The 15,200-nt window shown below is 47.5% G+C and overlaps 1 long non-coding RNA gene across 1 annotated transcript; it reads left to right on the top strand.

Annotated features, from left to right (window-relative positions):
• The first annotated feature begins 98 nt into the window (after positions 1-98).
• LOC139793649 (uncharacterized) lies at positions 99-587 on the top strand. Its single transcript, XR_011724690.1, has 4 exons — positions 99-154; positions 240-300; positions 379-434; positions 518-587. It is a non-coding gene; the product is annotated as an uncharacterized lncRNA (long non-coding RNA).
• The last annotated feature ends 14,613 nt before the right edge of the window (positions 588-15,200 follow it).

The following is a 15,200-nucleotide window of genomic DNA, read 5'->3' as shown; positions in this document are numbered from 1 at the left end:
GTCATAGCAAGGCTTGGTAAAGTCTGTCACAGGGCAGGTGGATGTAGTTGCTCTGAGCAGCATTAATGGATTTTTTTTTTTTTTTTTTTTTTTTTTAGGTTGCAAAGCTGTGTAGAGCAGGCAGTTCATCTCAATGGGACATGACATTTGGAAGGTGAGCACTGTGAAATTGCCTGCTGGAAGTGTTAAATGTTATGAGTAGTATTGAAGTAAAAAACACTACCTGTGTATTTTTTCAGGTGGTGCCTTGGTATCCAGTTCAGACTAACATGCCTGAGGGGCATCTGGCGAAGGATTAAGGTAAAGGAGATTGGGCAATTCTCTGGGAGGGTTTTGTTGGAAGCAGCAGTATATTACAAATTGCCTTGCTCTTTTCAGGTGCCCTGTAGAGCCATTGAGGTGTCAGGAAGTACACCCATCAACTGCTTAAGAAGGTGAGATGCTAGTAAGCTCTTTCAGTAAGATCAAAGTCCTTGACCACTCGCTAAAGCATTTGCCTTTTTTTTTTTTTTTGCAGATGCTGTCCTGGCCATTGTTGGACTTGGCCGAGCATTTGAGGTGAGGTGGAGCGGTGGGAATGACGAGGATCATTTTACGGAGCAGAACAGTAATTTTGTCTCTTGGTCTTCTAGGTGACAGAAGCACGGCGTCTCCGATGAGCGTGTCGTCCGAGGAGGGCGTGCTGTGGGACAGTCGGTGCCGGTAGACAGGACGCCCTAGGATTCTGCACGGTTTATGGAGAACCGTCTTCGGGGAGACCATCCGAACCTGCGCCTTTTCGTCTAGCAAACTGTGTTTCCACGGCAGCGCTATGTTGTATTTCATCTGTGCCTCCTTCAGGGTTTCAGTCTCAAAGCCCATCAGGTAACAAATGTGTTGTTCTGGTGTTTGGTTTTGTAGGGCTCTGTATCTGCTGTTTGGCAGTATACTGACTTTGTACTGTAGGTTTCCAGATATACATTGTATGTGTGATTTAGTTCTCAGTGCCTTGCAATGCTTTGTAATTGAATTGCCACGGCTTTGTGGCCACGTGCCACAAAGGTGCTAGGTTCTGTGTCTTCAGTCCCTCCTTGTATTTCTATATTAGAACATTTACTGCATTGTACAGTATGGCTCATGTTGGTGTCGCGCCGTACTTGACCTGGTGTCGCGCCGTACTTGACCTGGTGTCGCGCCGTACTTGACCTGGTGTCGCGCCGTACTTGACCTGGTGTCGCGCCGTACTTGACCTGGTGTCGCGCCGTACTTGACCTGGTGTCTGAGTTGTTACTCTATTTTTTTACTCAAGTGCACCAAAATAGGCTGTATTACTGTCTGTGGTTCCATTGGTGTTTTCCATGTGCGGTTGTATTGTTCTGTGAAGCCTTATGTGTGTGTTAGGGTGGCTTTGTTACAGCATGTTGTACTGTATTAGATTACAGTGCCCTATATTTGAGTGCTTATTTGAGTTTTTATTGCACTCTATTGCTATGTAATGTAATGGCGTTTGAATCTGTAGTGCGCTACATTTGCCTGTATGGGACTGTATTAGTGTGCCAGTGAGCCTATAGCATTGTAGGGGACTAGGTACACGACCCGGTGTTGCAATGTACGTGAAGGATTGATTTTGCATAGCTTTTTATTTGAATATATACTTGTACTGCCTTACTTCATTGTTTGACTTTTACAGCCCTACTTTAGAGCGGTAGATTTAGTCTGTAGTGGCTTTTGTTTGACTTTGTGATGCCTTGCAGTTTAATCCTAATTTGAGTCTGTGCTGAAATTGAGTTTGTGTAGTTGTAGTACTTGACGGAGTCATTGAAGTATTCGCCTGTAAGTAGTCTGTAATGCAGACTTAAGCAGAAGTCTGTAATGCCTTCTTTGTCTGTCTTTGTGTATAGTCCTGAATATTTGTTTACCTCCCCGTTGGACTCTGTACTTGAATACGTACTGTATTTTCAATAATGGTTTTTGACTGCATTGTGAGTGTACTCGTGTGTGTAATGTGATGGAACTGGCTGTAATTGACCGAGTATAGCGTTGTAACAATCTAGTGGTATGCATTGCCACTGCATGTGTATTGATTTGTAATGATGTATGTGTATTGCCTTGAAACCAACTGTGTACTGCCTTGTAGTGATGTATTTGAAGCTTGGACCTGGGTGTGGGTAGCCTTGGACCTGGGTGTGGGTAGCCTTGGACCTGCCTCGTACCTGTGTGTGTGTTGCCTCGTACCTGTGTGTGTGTTGCCTCGTACCTGTGTGTGTGTTGCCTCGTACCTGTGTGTGTGTTGCCTCGTACCTGTGTGTGTGTTGCCTCGTACCTGTGTGTGTGTTGCCTCGTACCTGTGTGTGTGTTGCCTCGTACCTGTGTGTGTGTAGTGCTGTACTTGTATTGCCTTAATTGAGTGTCTGTTGCTTTGTACTGATGTACTTATATTGCCTTGTATTGAAATGTGAATTGCCTTGTATTGAAATGTGAATTGCCTTGTATTGAAATGTGAATTGTCTTGTCCTAGAATGTGTATTGCCTTGTCCTAGAATGTGTATTGCCTTGTCCTAGAATGTGTATTGCCTTGTCTTGAAATGTGAATTGCCTTGTCTTGAAATGTGTATTGCCTTGTCCTAGAATGTGAATTGCCTTGTATTGAAATGTGAATTGCCTTGTCCTGAAATGTGTATTGCCTTGTCCTGAAAAGTGTATTGCCTTGTCCTGAAAAGTGTATTGCCTTGTCCTAGAATGTGTATTGCCTTGTATTGAAATGTGAATTGCCTTGTATTGAAATGTGAATTGCCTTGTATTGAAAAGTGTATTGCCTTGTCCTGAAAAGTGTATTGCCTTGTATTGAAATGTGTATTGCCTTGTCTTGAAATGTGTATTGCCTTGTCTTGAAATGTGTATTGCCTTGTCTTGAAATGTGTATTGCCTTGTCTTGAAATGTGTATTGTCTTGTATTGAAATGTGAATTGCCTTGTCTTGAAATGTGTATTGCCTTGTCCTGAAAAGTGTATTGCCTTGTCCTGAAAAGTGTATTGCCTTGTCCTGAAAAGTGTATTGCCTTGTCTTCAAATGTGTATTGCCTTGTCCTGAAATGTGTATTGCCTTGTCTTGAAATGTGTATTGCCTTGTCTTGAAATGTGTATTGCCTTGTCCTGAAAAGTGTATTGCCTTGTCCTGAAAAGTGTATTGCCTTGTCCTGAAAAGTGTATTGCCTTGTCCTGAAAAGTGTATTGCCTTGTCCTGAAAAGTGTATTGCCTTGTCTTGAAAAGTGTATTGCCTTGTCCTGAAAAGTGTATTGCCTTGTCCTGAAAAGTGTATTGCCTTGTCTTGAAATGTGAATTGCCTTGTCTTGAAATGTGAATTGCCTTGTAATTTTTTTATTTTTTAAATGTAGTTCTTAGTCATTTATTGTGCTATAGTGGTAGCTGCAGGTTCTTGCAGGGTAGATGGCTTGGTTTTTGTGGGCTAGCTTGCTTGTATCATAGTGATTTAGGTGTAGCCTGTGCTTGTACATTGTATGTGGAGGTAACCATTGTTTCCTTTTCAGGTACTTAAAAAAAAATACTTAGAATAAAAAAGCCCCAGCTGGGGGATTTTTTTTTCGCTCCCCCGGCTGGGGTTTTTTTTTCCCGGGTCCCGGTCGGTCTGCGAGGCGATGTTCATCGCCTATGTTTGGATGCAGAAAGGCCTGGGACCTGGGTTTTGGCAGGCAGGATGATTTTGGAGGCTTCCAGGAGCACAGCTCCTGAGGAGCATGGTGGATGAAGGGTGTAGGCGGATAGAAGCAGTGAAACTATAGCTGGTAGCTGAGAGCTGGTAGTGGCTTGTGCAGCAGTGGAATGAGGGTCGAGGAATTTTATTGGCATTGTTGTGTAATAATAATAGGCTTGGGGGGTAGGTGTTGTCTGTGTTGTATATGTGGAGGTAACCATTGTTTCCTTTTCAGGTACTTAAAAAATACTTAGAATAAAAAAGCCCCAGCTGGGGGATTTTTTTTTCGCTCCCCCGGCTGGGGTTTTTTTTCCCGGGTCCCGGTCGGTCTGCGAGGCGATGTTCATCGCCTATGTTTGGATGCAGAAAGGCCTGGGACCTGGGTTTTGGCAGGCAGGATGATTTAGGAGGCCTCCCAGAGCACAGCTCCAGGGGAGCATTGTGGATTCATGGCAGAAGTGAGTACCAACGATAGTAAAATGTAATTGGGATCTTTGCAGGAGAGGACGGAATAGTTGTGTCAGAGGGGTAGTTTGGAGAATTGAAAGGCAACACTGAGATAGTAAGCCAGGCAGATGTTGTGAAGGGTCCTTAGTTATTTCTGTAAGTCACTTGTTTAGAGAAGGGGATTCTAAAGATATATTAGGTGTGTGGAACAAATTTGAGCTAGTATATAAAGGCATTTTTTCTGGTTTTGTGTACTGTGTCATTTCCTCGGTTAGGTACCAATAAAACTCAAATAAGTCTGTGTTTTGCCATGCTGTGTCTCGTGTCATTGTTTCCTTGGTTAGGTATCAATAAAACTTGAATAAATCTGTGTTTTGCTATGCAATGTCTCGTGTCATTGTATCCTTGGTTAGGGACCAATAAAACTTGAATAAAGCTGTGTTTTGCCTTGCTGTGTCTCGTGTCATTGTTATCTCAGTTAGGGACCAATAAAACTTGAATAAAGCTGTGTTTTGCTTTGCTGTGTCCTGTCTCATTGTTATCTCAGTTAGGGACCAATAAAACTTGAATAAAGCTGTGTTTTGCTTTGCTGTGTCCTGTCTCATTATTTCTTAAGGTAGGTTTTGTATGTTGTCTCTTTGTAGTGACTGGACTGGCTGTGTATGTCTGTGTTGGTGTGTCTGTGTCTGCCTGTGTCAAATTCTATTTGTCTGTCTCTTCTGTCTTGAGTTGGCCAACTCATTCTCTACTGTCCACTTTGTTCCTGTGTCTCCCTCTTCTACTGTCTGTTCATGTCTTCTACTGTCTTTCTCTTTCTCTCTTCTATTGTCTTTAATCTACTGTCATTCTCTCTTCTATTTTGTCTTTCTCCTTGTCTTTTTCTCTTCTACTTTTCTCTGTTTCTCTTCTACTTTTCTCTGTTTCTCTTCTACTTTTCTCTGTTTCTCTTCTACTTTTCTCTGTTTCTCTTCTACTTTTCTCTGTTTCTCTTCTACTTTTCTCTGTTTCTCTTTACTTTTCTCTGTTTCTCTTTACTTTTCTCTGTTTCTCTTTACTTTTCTCTGTTTCTCTTTACTTTTCTCTGTTTCTCTTTACTTTTCTCTGTTTCTCTTTACTTTTCTCTGTTTCTCTTTACTTTTCTCTGTTTCTCTTTACTTTTCTCTGTTTCTCTTTACTTTTCTCTGTTTCTCTTTACTTTTCTCTGTTTCTCTTTACTTTTCTCTGTTTCTCTTTACTTTTCTCTGTTTCTCTTTACTTTTCTCTGTTTCTCTTTACTTTTCTCTGTTTCTCTTTACTTTTCTCTGTTTCTCTTTACTTTTCTCTGTTTCTCTTTACTTTTCTCTGTTTCTCTTTACTTTTCTCTGTTTCTCTTTACTTTTCTCTGTTTCTCTTTACTTTTCTCTGTTTCTCTTTACTTTCTCTGTTTCTCTTTACTTTCTCTGTTTCTCTTTACTTTCTCTGTTTCTCTTTACTTTCTCTGTTTCTCTTTACTTTCTCTGTTTCTCTTTACTTTCTCTGTTTCTCTTTACTTTCTCTGTTTCTCTTTACTTTCTCTGTTTCTCTTTACTTTCTCTGTTTCTCTTTACTTTCTCTGTTTCTCTTTACTTTCTCTGTTTCTCTTTACTTTCTCTGTTTCTCTTTACTTTCTCTGTTTCTCTTTACTTTCTCTGTTTCTCTTTACTTTCTCTGTTTCTCTTTACTTTCTCTGTTTCTCTTTACTTTCTCTGTTTCTCTTTACTTTCTCTGTTTCTCTTTACTTTCTCTGTTTCTCTTTACTTTCTCTGTTTCTCTTTACTTTCTCTGTTTCTCTTTACTTTCTCTGTTTCTCTTTACTTTCTCTGTTTCTCTTTACTTTCTCTGTTTCTCTTTACTTTCTCTGTTTCTCTTTACTTTCTCTGTTTCTCTTTACTTTCTCTGTTTCTCTTTACACTTGTCACAAATTTAGTGACAAGTTTTAAAATTTAATTAAATAATTTATTTAATTTAAAAAAAAACCCCACCAGCCCCTTGGGAGGAAAAAAAAAAAAAAAAAAAAAATTTAAAAAAAAAAAAAAATTTTTTTTCCTCCCAAGGGGCTGCTGGGGCTGCACCGGACATATTATTTTTAATTTTTTTAATACTAGTATATAGGGAAATTAGCATAAATTAGCAGACCCACACCACTAGCCCCTCGCACACCTAGCCCCTCCCACCCCCCGACTCCGCCCCCTCGCACCCCTAGCCCCTCCCACCCACCGACTCCGCCCCCTCCCACACCTAGCCCCTCCCACCCGCCGACTCCGCCCCCTCCCACCCCTAGCCCCTCCCACCCCCCGACTCCGCCCCCTCCCACCCCCAGCCCCTCCCACCCCGCCGACCCGTCCCCATCCCACCCCTAGCCCCTCCTACCCCCCCACCCCCTCCAACCCCGCCCAACCCCACCCCTAGCGCCTCCTACCCCCCCACCCCCCCCCAACCCCACCCCCAGTCCCTCCCACCCGCACAACCCCACCCCCTCCCACCCCCCGACCCCACCCCATCCCACCACCCCAACACCACCCCCTCGCACCCCTAGCCCCTCCTACCCCGCCAACCCCACCCCCATCCACACCCCTAACCCTAGCCACACCCAAAACCCCACCCCTAACCCGACCCCCTGCCACACCCCCAACCCTAGCCACACCCCTAACCCCACCCCCTACCACACCCCCAACCCTAGCCAAACCCCTAACCCAACGCCATACCACACCCCTAACCCCACCCCCAACCCTAACCACACCCCAAACCCCACCCCCTACCACACCCCTAACCCCACACCCTACCACACACCCCACCCCCTGCCACACCCCCAACCCTAGCCACACCCCTAACCCCACCCCCTACCACACCCGCAACCCTAGCCAAACCCCTAACCCAACGCCAAACCACACCCCTAACCCCACCCCCAGCCACACCCCCAACCCTAACCACACCCCTAACCCCACCCCCTACCACACCCCTAACCCCACACCCTACTACACACCCCACCCACTACCACACCCCCAACCCTAGCCACGCCCCTAACCCCACCCCCTACCACGCCCCAAACCCCACCCCCTGCCACACACCCAACCGTAACCACACCCCTAACCCCACCCCCTACCACGACCCCAACCCTAGCCACGCCCCTAACCCCACCCCCTACCACACCCCCAACCCTAACCCCACCCCCACCACACCCCTAACCCCACCCCCTACCCCGCCCCTAACCCCACCCCCTACAACACCCCCAACCATAGCCACAGACCTAACCCCACCCCGGCCACGCCCCTAACCCCGCCCCCTACCACGCCCCCAACCCTAACTGTAATGCTGGGTTAGGGTTAGGGTTAGGGTTAGGGTTAGGGTTAGGGTTAGGGTTAGGGTTAGGGTTAGGGTTAGGGTTAGGGTTAGGGTTAGGGTTGGGGTTGGGGTTAGGGTTAGGGTTAGGGTTGGGGTTGGGGTTAGGGTTAGGGTTAGGGTTAGGGTTAGGGTTAGGGTTAGGGTTAGGGTTAGGGTTAGGGTTAGGGTTAGGGTTAGGGTTAGGGTTAGGGTTAGGGTTAGGGTTAGGGTTAGGGTTAGGGTTAGGGTTAGGGTTAGGGTTAGGGTTAGGGTTAGGGTTAGGGTTAGGGTTAGGGTTAGGGTTAGGGTTAGGGTTAGGGTTAGGGTTAGGGTTAGGGTTAGGGTTAGGGTTAGGGTTAGGGTTAGGGTTAGGGTTAGGGTTAGGGTTAGGGTTAGGGTTAGGGTTAGGGTTAGGGTTAGGGTTAGGGTTAGGGTTAGGGTTAGGGTTAGGGTTAGGGTTAGGGTTAGGGTTAGGGTTAGGGTTAGGGTTAGGGTTAGGGTTAGGGTTAGGGTTAGGGTTAGGGTTAGGGTTAGGGTTAGGGTTAGGGTTAGGGTTAGGGTTAGGGTTAGGGTTAGGGTTAGGGTTAGGGTTAGGGTTAGGGTTAGGGTTAGGGTTAGGGTTAGGGTTAGGGTTAGGGTTAGGGTTAGGGTTAGGGTTAGGGTTAGGGTTAGGGTTAGGGTTAGGGTTAGGGTTAGGGTTAGGGTTAGGGTTAGGGTTAGGGTTAGGGTTAGGGTTAGGGTTAGGGTTAGGGTTAGGGTTAGGGTTAGGGTTAGGGTTAGGGTTAGGGTTAGGGTTAGGGTTAGGGTTAGGGTTAGGGTTAGGGTTAGGGTTAGGGTTAGGGTTAGGGTTAGGGTTAGGGTTAGGGTTAGGGTTAGGGTTAGGGTTAGGGTTAGGGTTAGGGTTAGGGTTAGGGTTAGGGTTAGGGTTAGGGTTAGGGTTAGGGTTAGGGTTAGGGTTAGGGTTAGGGTTAGGGTTAGGGTTAGGGTTAGGGTTAGGGTTAGGGTTAGGGTTAGGGTTAGGGTTAGGGTTAGGGTTAGGGTTAGGGTTAGGGTTAGGGTTAGGGTTAGGGTTAGGGTTAGGGTTAGGGTTAGGGTTAGGGTTAGGGTTAGGGTTAGGGTTAGGGTTAGGGTTAGGGTTAGGGTTAGGGTTAGGGTTAGGGTTAGGGTTAGGGTTAGGGTTAGGGTTAGGGTTAGGGTTAGGGTTAGGGTTAGGGTTAGGGTTAGGGTTAGGGTTAGGGTTAGGGTTAGGGTTAGGGTTAGGGTTAGGGTTAGGGTTAGGGTTAGGGTTAGGGTTAGGGTTAGGGTTAGGGTTAGGGTTAGGGTTAGGGTTAGGGTTAGGGTTAGGGTTAGGGTTAGGGTTAGGGTTAGGGTTAGGGTTAGGGTTAGGGTTAGGGTTAGGGTTAGGGTTAGGGTTAGGGTTAGGGTTAGGGTTAGGGTTAGGGTTAGGGTTAGGGTTAGGGTTAGGGTTAGGGTTAGGGTTAGGGTTAGGGTTAGGGTTAGGGTTAGGGTTAGGGTTAGGGTTAGGGTTAGGGTTAGGGTTAGGGTTAGGGTTAGGGTTAGGGTTAGGGTTAGGGTTAGGGTTAGGGTTAGGGTTAGGGTTAGGGTTAGGGTTAGGGTTAGGGTTAGGGTTAGGGTTAGGGTTAGGGTTAGGGTTAGGGTTAGGGTTAGGGTTAGGGTTAGGGTTAGGGTTAGGGTTAGGGTTAGGGTTAGGGTTAGGGTTAGGGTTAGGGTTAGGGTTAGGGTTAGGGTTAGGGTTAGGGTTAGGGTTAGGGTTAGGGTTAGGGTTAGGGTTAGGGTTAGGGTTAGGGTTAGGGTTAGGGTTAGGGTTAGGGTTAGGGTTAGGGTTAGGGTTAGGGTTAGGGTTAGGGTTAGGGTTAGGGTTAGGGTTAGGGTTAGGGTTAGGGTTAGGGTTAGGGTTAGGGTTAGGGTTAGGGTTAGGGTTAGGGTTAGGGTTAGGGTTAGGGTTAGGGTTAGGGTTAGGGTTAGGGTTAGGGTTAGGGTTAGGGTTAGGGTTAGGGTTAGGGTTAGGGTTAGGGTTAGGGTTAGGGTTAGGGTTAGGGTTAGGGTTAGGGTTAGGGTTAGGGTTAGGGTTAGGGTTAGGGTTAGGGTTAGGGTTAGGGTTAGGGTTAGGGTTAGGGTTAGGGTTAGGGTTAGGGTTAGGGTTAGGGTTAGGGTTAGGGTTAGGGTTAGGGTTAGGGTTAGGGTTAGGGTTAGGGTTAGGGTTAGGGTTAGGGTTAGGGTTAGGGTTAGGGTTAGGGTTAGGGTTAGGGTTAGGGTTAGGGTTAGGGTTAGGGTTAGGGTTAGGGTTAGGGTTAGGGTTAGGGTTAGGGTTAGGGTTAGGGTTAGGGTTAGGGTTAGGGTTAGGGTTAGGGTTAGGGTTAGGGTTAGGGTTAGGGTTAGGGTTAGGGTTAGGGTTAGGGTTAGGGTTAGGGTTAGGGTTAGGGTTAGGGTTAGGGTTAGGGTTAGGGTTAGGGTTAGGGTTAGGGTTAGGGTTAGGGTTAGGGTTAGGGTTAGGGTTAGGGTTAGGGTTAGGGTTAGGGTTAGGGTTAGGGTTAGGGTTAGGGTTAGGGTTAGGGTTAGGGTTAGGGTTAGGGTTAGGGTTAGGGTTAGGGTTAGGGTTAGGGTTAGGGTTAGGGTTAGGGTTAGGGTTAGGGTTAGGGTTAGGGTTAGGGTTAGGGTTAGGGTTAGGGTTAGGGTTAGGGTTAGGGTTAGGGTTAGGGTTAGGGTTAGGGTTAGGGTTAGGGTTAGGGTTAGGGTTAGGGTTAGGGTTAGGGTTAGGGTTAGGGTTAGGGTTAGGGTTAGGGTTAGGGTTAGGGTTAGGGTTAGGGTTAGGGTTAGGGTTAGGGTTAGGGTTAGGGTTAGGGTTAGGGTTAGGGTTAGGGTTAGGGTTAGGGTTAGGGTTAGGGTTAGGGTTAGGGTTAGGGTTAGGGTTAGGGTTAGGGTTAGGGTTAGGGTTAGGGTTAGGGTTAGGGTTAGGGTTAGGGTTAGGGTTAGGGTTAGGGTTAGGGTTAGGGTTAGGGTTAGGGTTAGGGTTAGGGTTAGGGTTAGGGTTAGGGTTAGGGTTAGGGTTAGGGTTAGGGTTAGGGTTAGGGTTAGGGTTAGGGTTAGGGTTAGGGTTAGGGTTAGGGTTAGGGTTAGGGTTAGGGTTAGGGTTAGGGTTAGGGTTAGGGTTAGGGTTAGGGTTAGGGTTAGGGTTAGGGTTAGGGTTAGGGTTAGGGTTAGGGTTAGGGTTAGGGTTAGGGTTAGGGTTAGGGTTAGGGTTAGGGTTAGGGTTAGGGTTAGGGTTAGGGTTAGGGTTAGGGTTAGGGTTAGGGTTAGGGTTAGGGTTAGGGTTAGGGTTAGGGTTAGGGTTAGGGTTAGGGTTAGGGTTAGGGTTAGGGTTAGGGTTAGGGTTAGGGTTAGGGTTAGGGTTAGGGTTAGGGTTAGGGTTAGGGTTAGGGTTAGGGTTAGGGTTAGGGTTAGGGTTAGGGTTAGGGTTAGGGTTAGGGTTAGGGTTAGGGTTAGGGTTAGGGTTAGGGTTAGGGTTAGGGTTAGGGTTAGGGTTAGGGTTAGGGTTAGGGTTAGGGTTAGGGTTAGGGTTAGGGTTAGGGTTAGGGTTAGGGTTAGGGTTAGGGTTAGGGTTAGGGTTAGGGTTAGGGTTAGGGTTAGGGTTAGGGTTAGGGTTAGGGTTAGGGTTAGGGTTAGGGTTAGGGTTAGGGTTAGGGTTAGGGTTAGGGTTAGGGTTAGGGTTAGGGTTAGGGTTAGGGTTAGGGTTAGGGTTAGGGTTAGGGTTAGGGTTAGGGTTAGGGTTAGGGTTAGGGTTAGGGTTAGGGTTAGGGTTAGGGTTAGGGTTAGGGTTAGGGTTAGGGTTAGGGTTAGGGTTAGGGTTAGGGTTAGGGTTAGGGTTAGGGTTAGGGTTAGGGTTAGGGTTAGGGTTAGGGTTAGGGTTAGGGTTAGGGTTAGGGTTAGGGTTAGGGTTAGGGTTAGGGTTAGGGTTAGGGTTAGGGTTAGGGTTAGGGTTAGGGTTAGGGTTAGGGTTAGGGTTAGGGTTAGGGTTAGGGTTAGGGTTAGGGTTAGGGTTAGGGTTAGGGTTAGGGTTAGGGTTAGGGTTAGGGTTAGGGTTAGGGTTAGGGTTAGGGTTAGGGTTAGGGTTAGGGTTAGGGTTAGGGTTAGGGTTAGGGTTAGGGTTAGGGTTAGGGTTAGGGTTAGGGTTAGGGTTAGGGTTAGGGTTAGGGTTAGGGTTAGGGTTAGGGTTAGGGTTAGGGTTAGGGTTAGGGTTAGGGTTAGGGTTAGGGTTAGGGTTAGGGTTAGGGTTAGGGTTAGGGTTAGGGTTAGGGTTAGGGTTAGGGTTAGGGTTAGGGTTAGGGTTAGGGTTAGGGTTAGGGTTAGGGTTAGGGTTAGGGTTAGGGTTAGGGTTAGGGTTAGGGTTAGGGTTAGGGTTAGGGTTAGGGTTAGGGTTAGGGTTAGGGTTAGGGTTAGGGTTAGGGTTAGGGTTAGGGTTAGGGTTAGGGTTAGGGTTAGGGTTAGGGTTAGGGTTAGGGTTAGGGTTAGGGTTAGGGTTAGGGTTAGGGTTAGGGTTAGGGTTAGGGTTAGGGTTAGGGTTAGGGTTAGGGTTAGGGTTAGGGTTAGGGTTAGGGTTAGGGTTAGGGTTAGGGTTAGGGTTAGGGTTAGGGTTAGGGTTAGGGTTAGGGTTAGGGTTAGGGTTAGGGTTAGGGTTAGGGTTAGGGTTAGGGTTAGGGTTAGGGTTAGGGTTAGGGTTAGGGTTAGGGTTAGGGTTAGGGTTAGGGTTAGGGTTAGGGTTAGGGTTAGGGTTAGGGTTAGGGTTAGGGTTAGGGTTAGGGTTAGGGTTAGGGTTAGGGTTAGGGTTAGGGTTAGGGTTAGGGTTAGGGTTAGGGTTAGGGTTAGGGTTAGGGTTAGGGTTAGGGTTAGGGTTAGGGTTAGGGTTAGGGTTAGGGTTAGGGTTAGGGTTAGGGTTAGGGTTAGGGTTAGGGTTAGGGTTAGGGTTAGGGTTAGGGTTAGGGTTAGGGTTAGGGTTAGGGTTAGGGTTAGGGTTAGGGTTAGGGTTAGGGTTAGGGTTAGGGTTAGGGTTAGGGTTAGGGTTAGGGTTAGGGTTAGGGTTAGGGTTAGGGTTAGGGTTAGGGTTAGGGTTAGGGTTAGGGTTAGGGTTAGGGTTAGGGTTAGGGTTAGGGTTAGGGTTAGGGTTAGGGTTAGGGTTAGGGTTAGGGTTAGGGTTAGGGTTAGGGTTAGGGTTAGGGTTAGGGTTAGGGTTAGGGTTAGGGTTAGGGTTAGGGTTAGGGTTAGGGTTAGGGTTAGGGTTAGGGTTAGGGTTAGGGTTAGGGTTAGGGTTAGGGTTAGGGTTAGGGTTAGGGTTAGGGTTAGGGTTAGGGTTAGGGTTAGGGTTAGGGTTAGGGTTAGGGTTAGGGTTAGGGTTAGGGTTAGGGTTAGGGTTAGGGTTAGGGTTAGGGTTAGGGTTAGGGTTAGGGTTAGGGTTAGGGTTAGGGTTAGGGTTAGGGTTAGGGTTAGGGTTAGGGTTAGGGTTAGGGTTAGGGTTAGGGTTAGGGTTAGGGTTAGGGTTAGGGTTAGGGTTAGGGTTAGGGTTAGGGTTAGGGTTAGGGTTAGGGTTAGGGTTAGGGTTAGGGTTAGGGTTAGGGTTAGGGTTAGGGTTAGGGTTAGGGTTAGGGTTAGGGTTAGGGTTAGGGTTAGGGTTAGGGTTAGGGTTAGGGTTAGGGTTAGGGTTAGGGTTAGGGTTAGGGTTAGGGTTAGGGTTAGGGTTAGGGTTAGGGTTAGGGTTAGGGTTAGGGTTAGGGTAGGGTTAGGGTTAGGGTTAGGGTTAGGGTTAGGGTTAGGGTTAGGGTTAGGGTTAGGGTTAGGGTTAGGGTTAGGGTTAGGGTTAGGGTTAGGGTTAGGGTTAGAGGTTAGGGTTAGGGTTAGGGTTAGGGTTAGGGTTAGGGTTAGGGTTAGGGTTAGGGTTAGGGTTAGGGTTAGGGTTAGGGTTAGGGTTAGGGTTAGGGTTAGGGTTAGGGTTAGGGTTAGGGTTAGGGTTAGGGTTAGGGTTAGGGTTAGGGTTAGGGTTAGGGTTAGGGTTAGGGTTAGGGTTAGGGTTAGGGTTAGGGTTAGGGTTAGGGTTAGGGTTAGGGTTAGGGTTAGGGTTAGGGTTAGGGTTAGGGTTAGGGTTAGGGTTAGGGTTAGGGTTAGGGTTAGGGTTAGGGTTAGGGTTAGGGTTAGGGTTAGGGTTAGGGTTAGGGTTAGGGTTAGGGTTAGGGTTAGGGTTAGGGTTAGGGTTAGGGTTAGGGTTAGGGTTAGGAGGTTAGGGTTAGGGTTAGGGTTAGGGTTAGGGTTAGGGTTAGGGTTAGGGTTAGGGTTAGGGTTAGGGTTAGGGTTAGGGTTAGGGTTAGGGTTAGGGTTAGGGTTAGGGTTAGGGTTAGGGTTAGGGTTAGGGTTAGGGTTAGGGTTAGGGTTAGGGTTAGGGTTAGGGTTAGGGTTAGGGTTAGGGTTAGGGTTAGGGTTAGGGTTAGGGTTAGGGTTAGGGTTAGGGTTAGGGTTAGGGTTAGGGTTAGGGTTAGGGTTAGGGTTAGGGTTAGGGTTAGGGTTAGGGTTAGGGTTAGGGTTAGGGTTAGGGTTAGGGTTAGGGTTAGGGTTAGGGTTAGGGTTAGGGTTAGGGTTAGGGTTAGGGTTAGGGTTAGGGTTAGGGTTAGGGTTAGGGTTAGGGTTAGGGTTAGGGTTAGGGTTAGGGTTAGGGTTAGGGTTAGGGTTAGGGTTAGGGTTAGGGTTAGGGTTAGGGTTAGGGTTAGGGTTAGGGTTAGGGTTAGGGTTAGGGTTAGGGTTAGGGTTAGGGTTAGGGTTAGGGTTAGGGTTAGGGTTAGGGTTAGGGTTAGGGTTAGGGTTAGGGTTAGGGTTAGGGTTAGGGTTAGGGTTAGGGTTAGGGTTAGGGTTAGGGTTAGGGTTAGGGTTAGGGTTAGGGTTAGGGTTAGGGTTAGGGTTAGGGTTAGGGTTAGGGTTAGGGTTAGGGTTAGGGTTAGGGTTAGGGTTAGGGTTAGGGTTAGGGTTAGGGTTAGGGTTAGGGTTAGGGTTAGGGTTAGGGTTAGGGTTAGGGTTAGGGTTAGGGTTAGGGTTAGGGTTAGGGTTAGGGTTAGGGTTAGGGTTAGGGTTAGGGTTAGGGTTAGGGTTAGGGTTAGGGTTAGGGTTAGGGTTAGGGTTAGGGTTAGGGTTAGGGTTAGGGTTAGGGTTAGGGTTAGGGTTAGGGTTAGGGTTAGGGTTAGGGTTAGGGTTAGGGTTAGGGTTAGGGTTAGGGTTAGGGTTAGGGTTAGGGTTAGGGTTAGGGTTAGGGTTAGGGTTAGGGTTAGGGTTAGGGTTAGGGTTAGGGTTAGGGTTAGGGTTAGGGTTAGGGTTAGGGTTAGGGTTAGGGTTAGGGTTAGGGTTAGGGTTAGGGTTAGGGTTAGGGTTAGGGTTAGGGTTAGGGTTAGGGTTAGGGTTAGGGTTAGGGTTAGGGTTAGGGTTAGGGTTAGGGTTAGGGTTAGGGTTAGGGTTAGGGTTAGGGTTAGGGTTAGGGTTAGGGTTAGGGTTAGGGTTAGGGTTAGGGTTAGGGTTAGGGTTAGGGTTAGGGTTAGGGTTAGGGTTAGGGTTAGGGTTAGGGTTAGGGTTAGGGTTAGGGTTAGGGTTAGGGTTAGGGTTAGGGTTAGGGTTAGGGTTAGGGTTAGGGTTAGGGTTAGGGTTAGGGTTAGGGTTAGGGTTAGGGTTAGGGTTA

This window comes from Heliangelus exortis, chromosome 2 (assembly GCF_036169615.1).
Source record: "Heliangelus exortis chromosome 2, bHelExo1.hap1, whole genome shotgun sequence".
Classification (NCBI taxonomy): domain Eukaryota; kingdom Metazoa; phylum Chordata; class Aves; order Apodiformes; family Trochilidae; genus Heliangelus; species Heliangelus exortis.
This window is presented reverse-complemented; position numbering and strand designations above follow the sequence as displayed.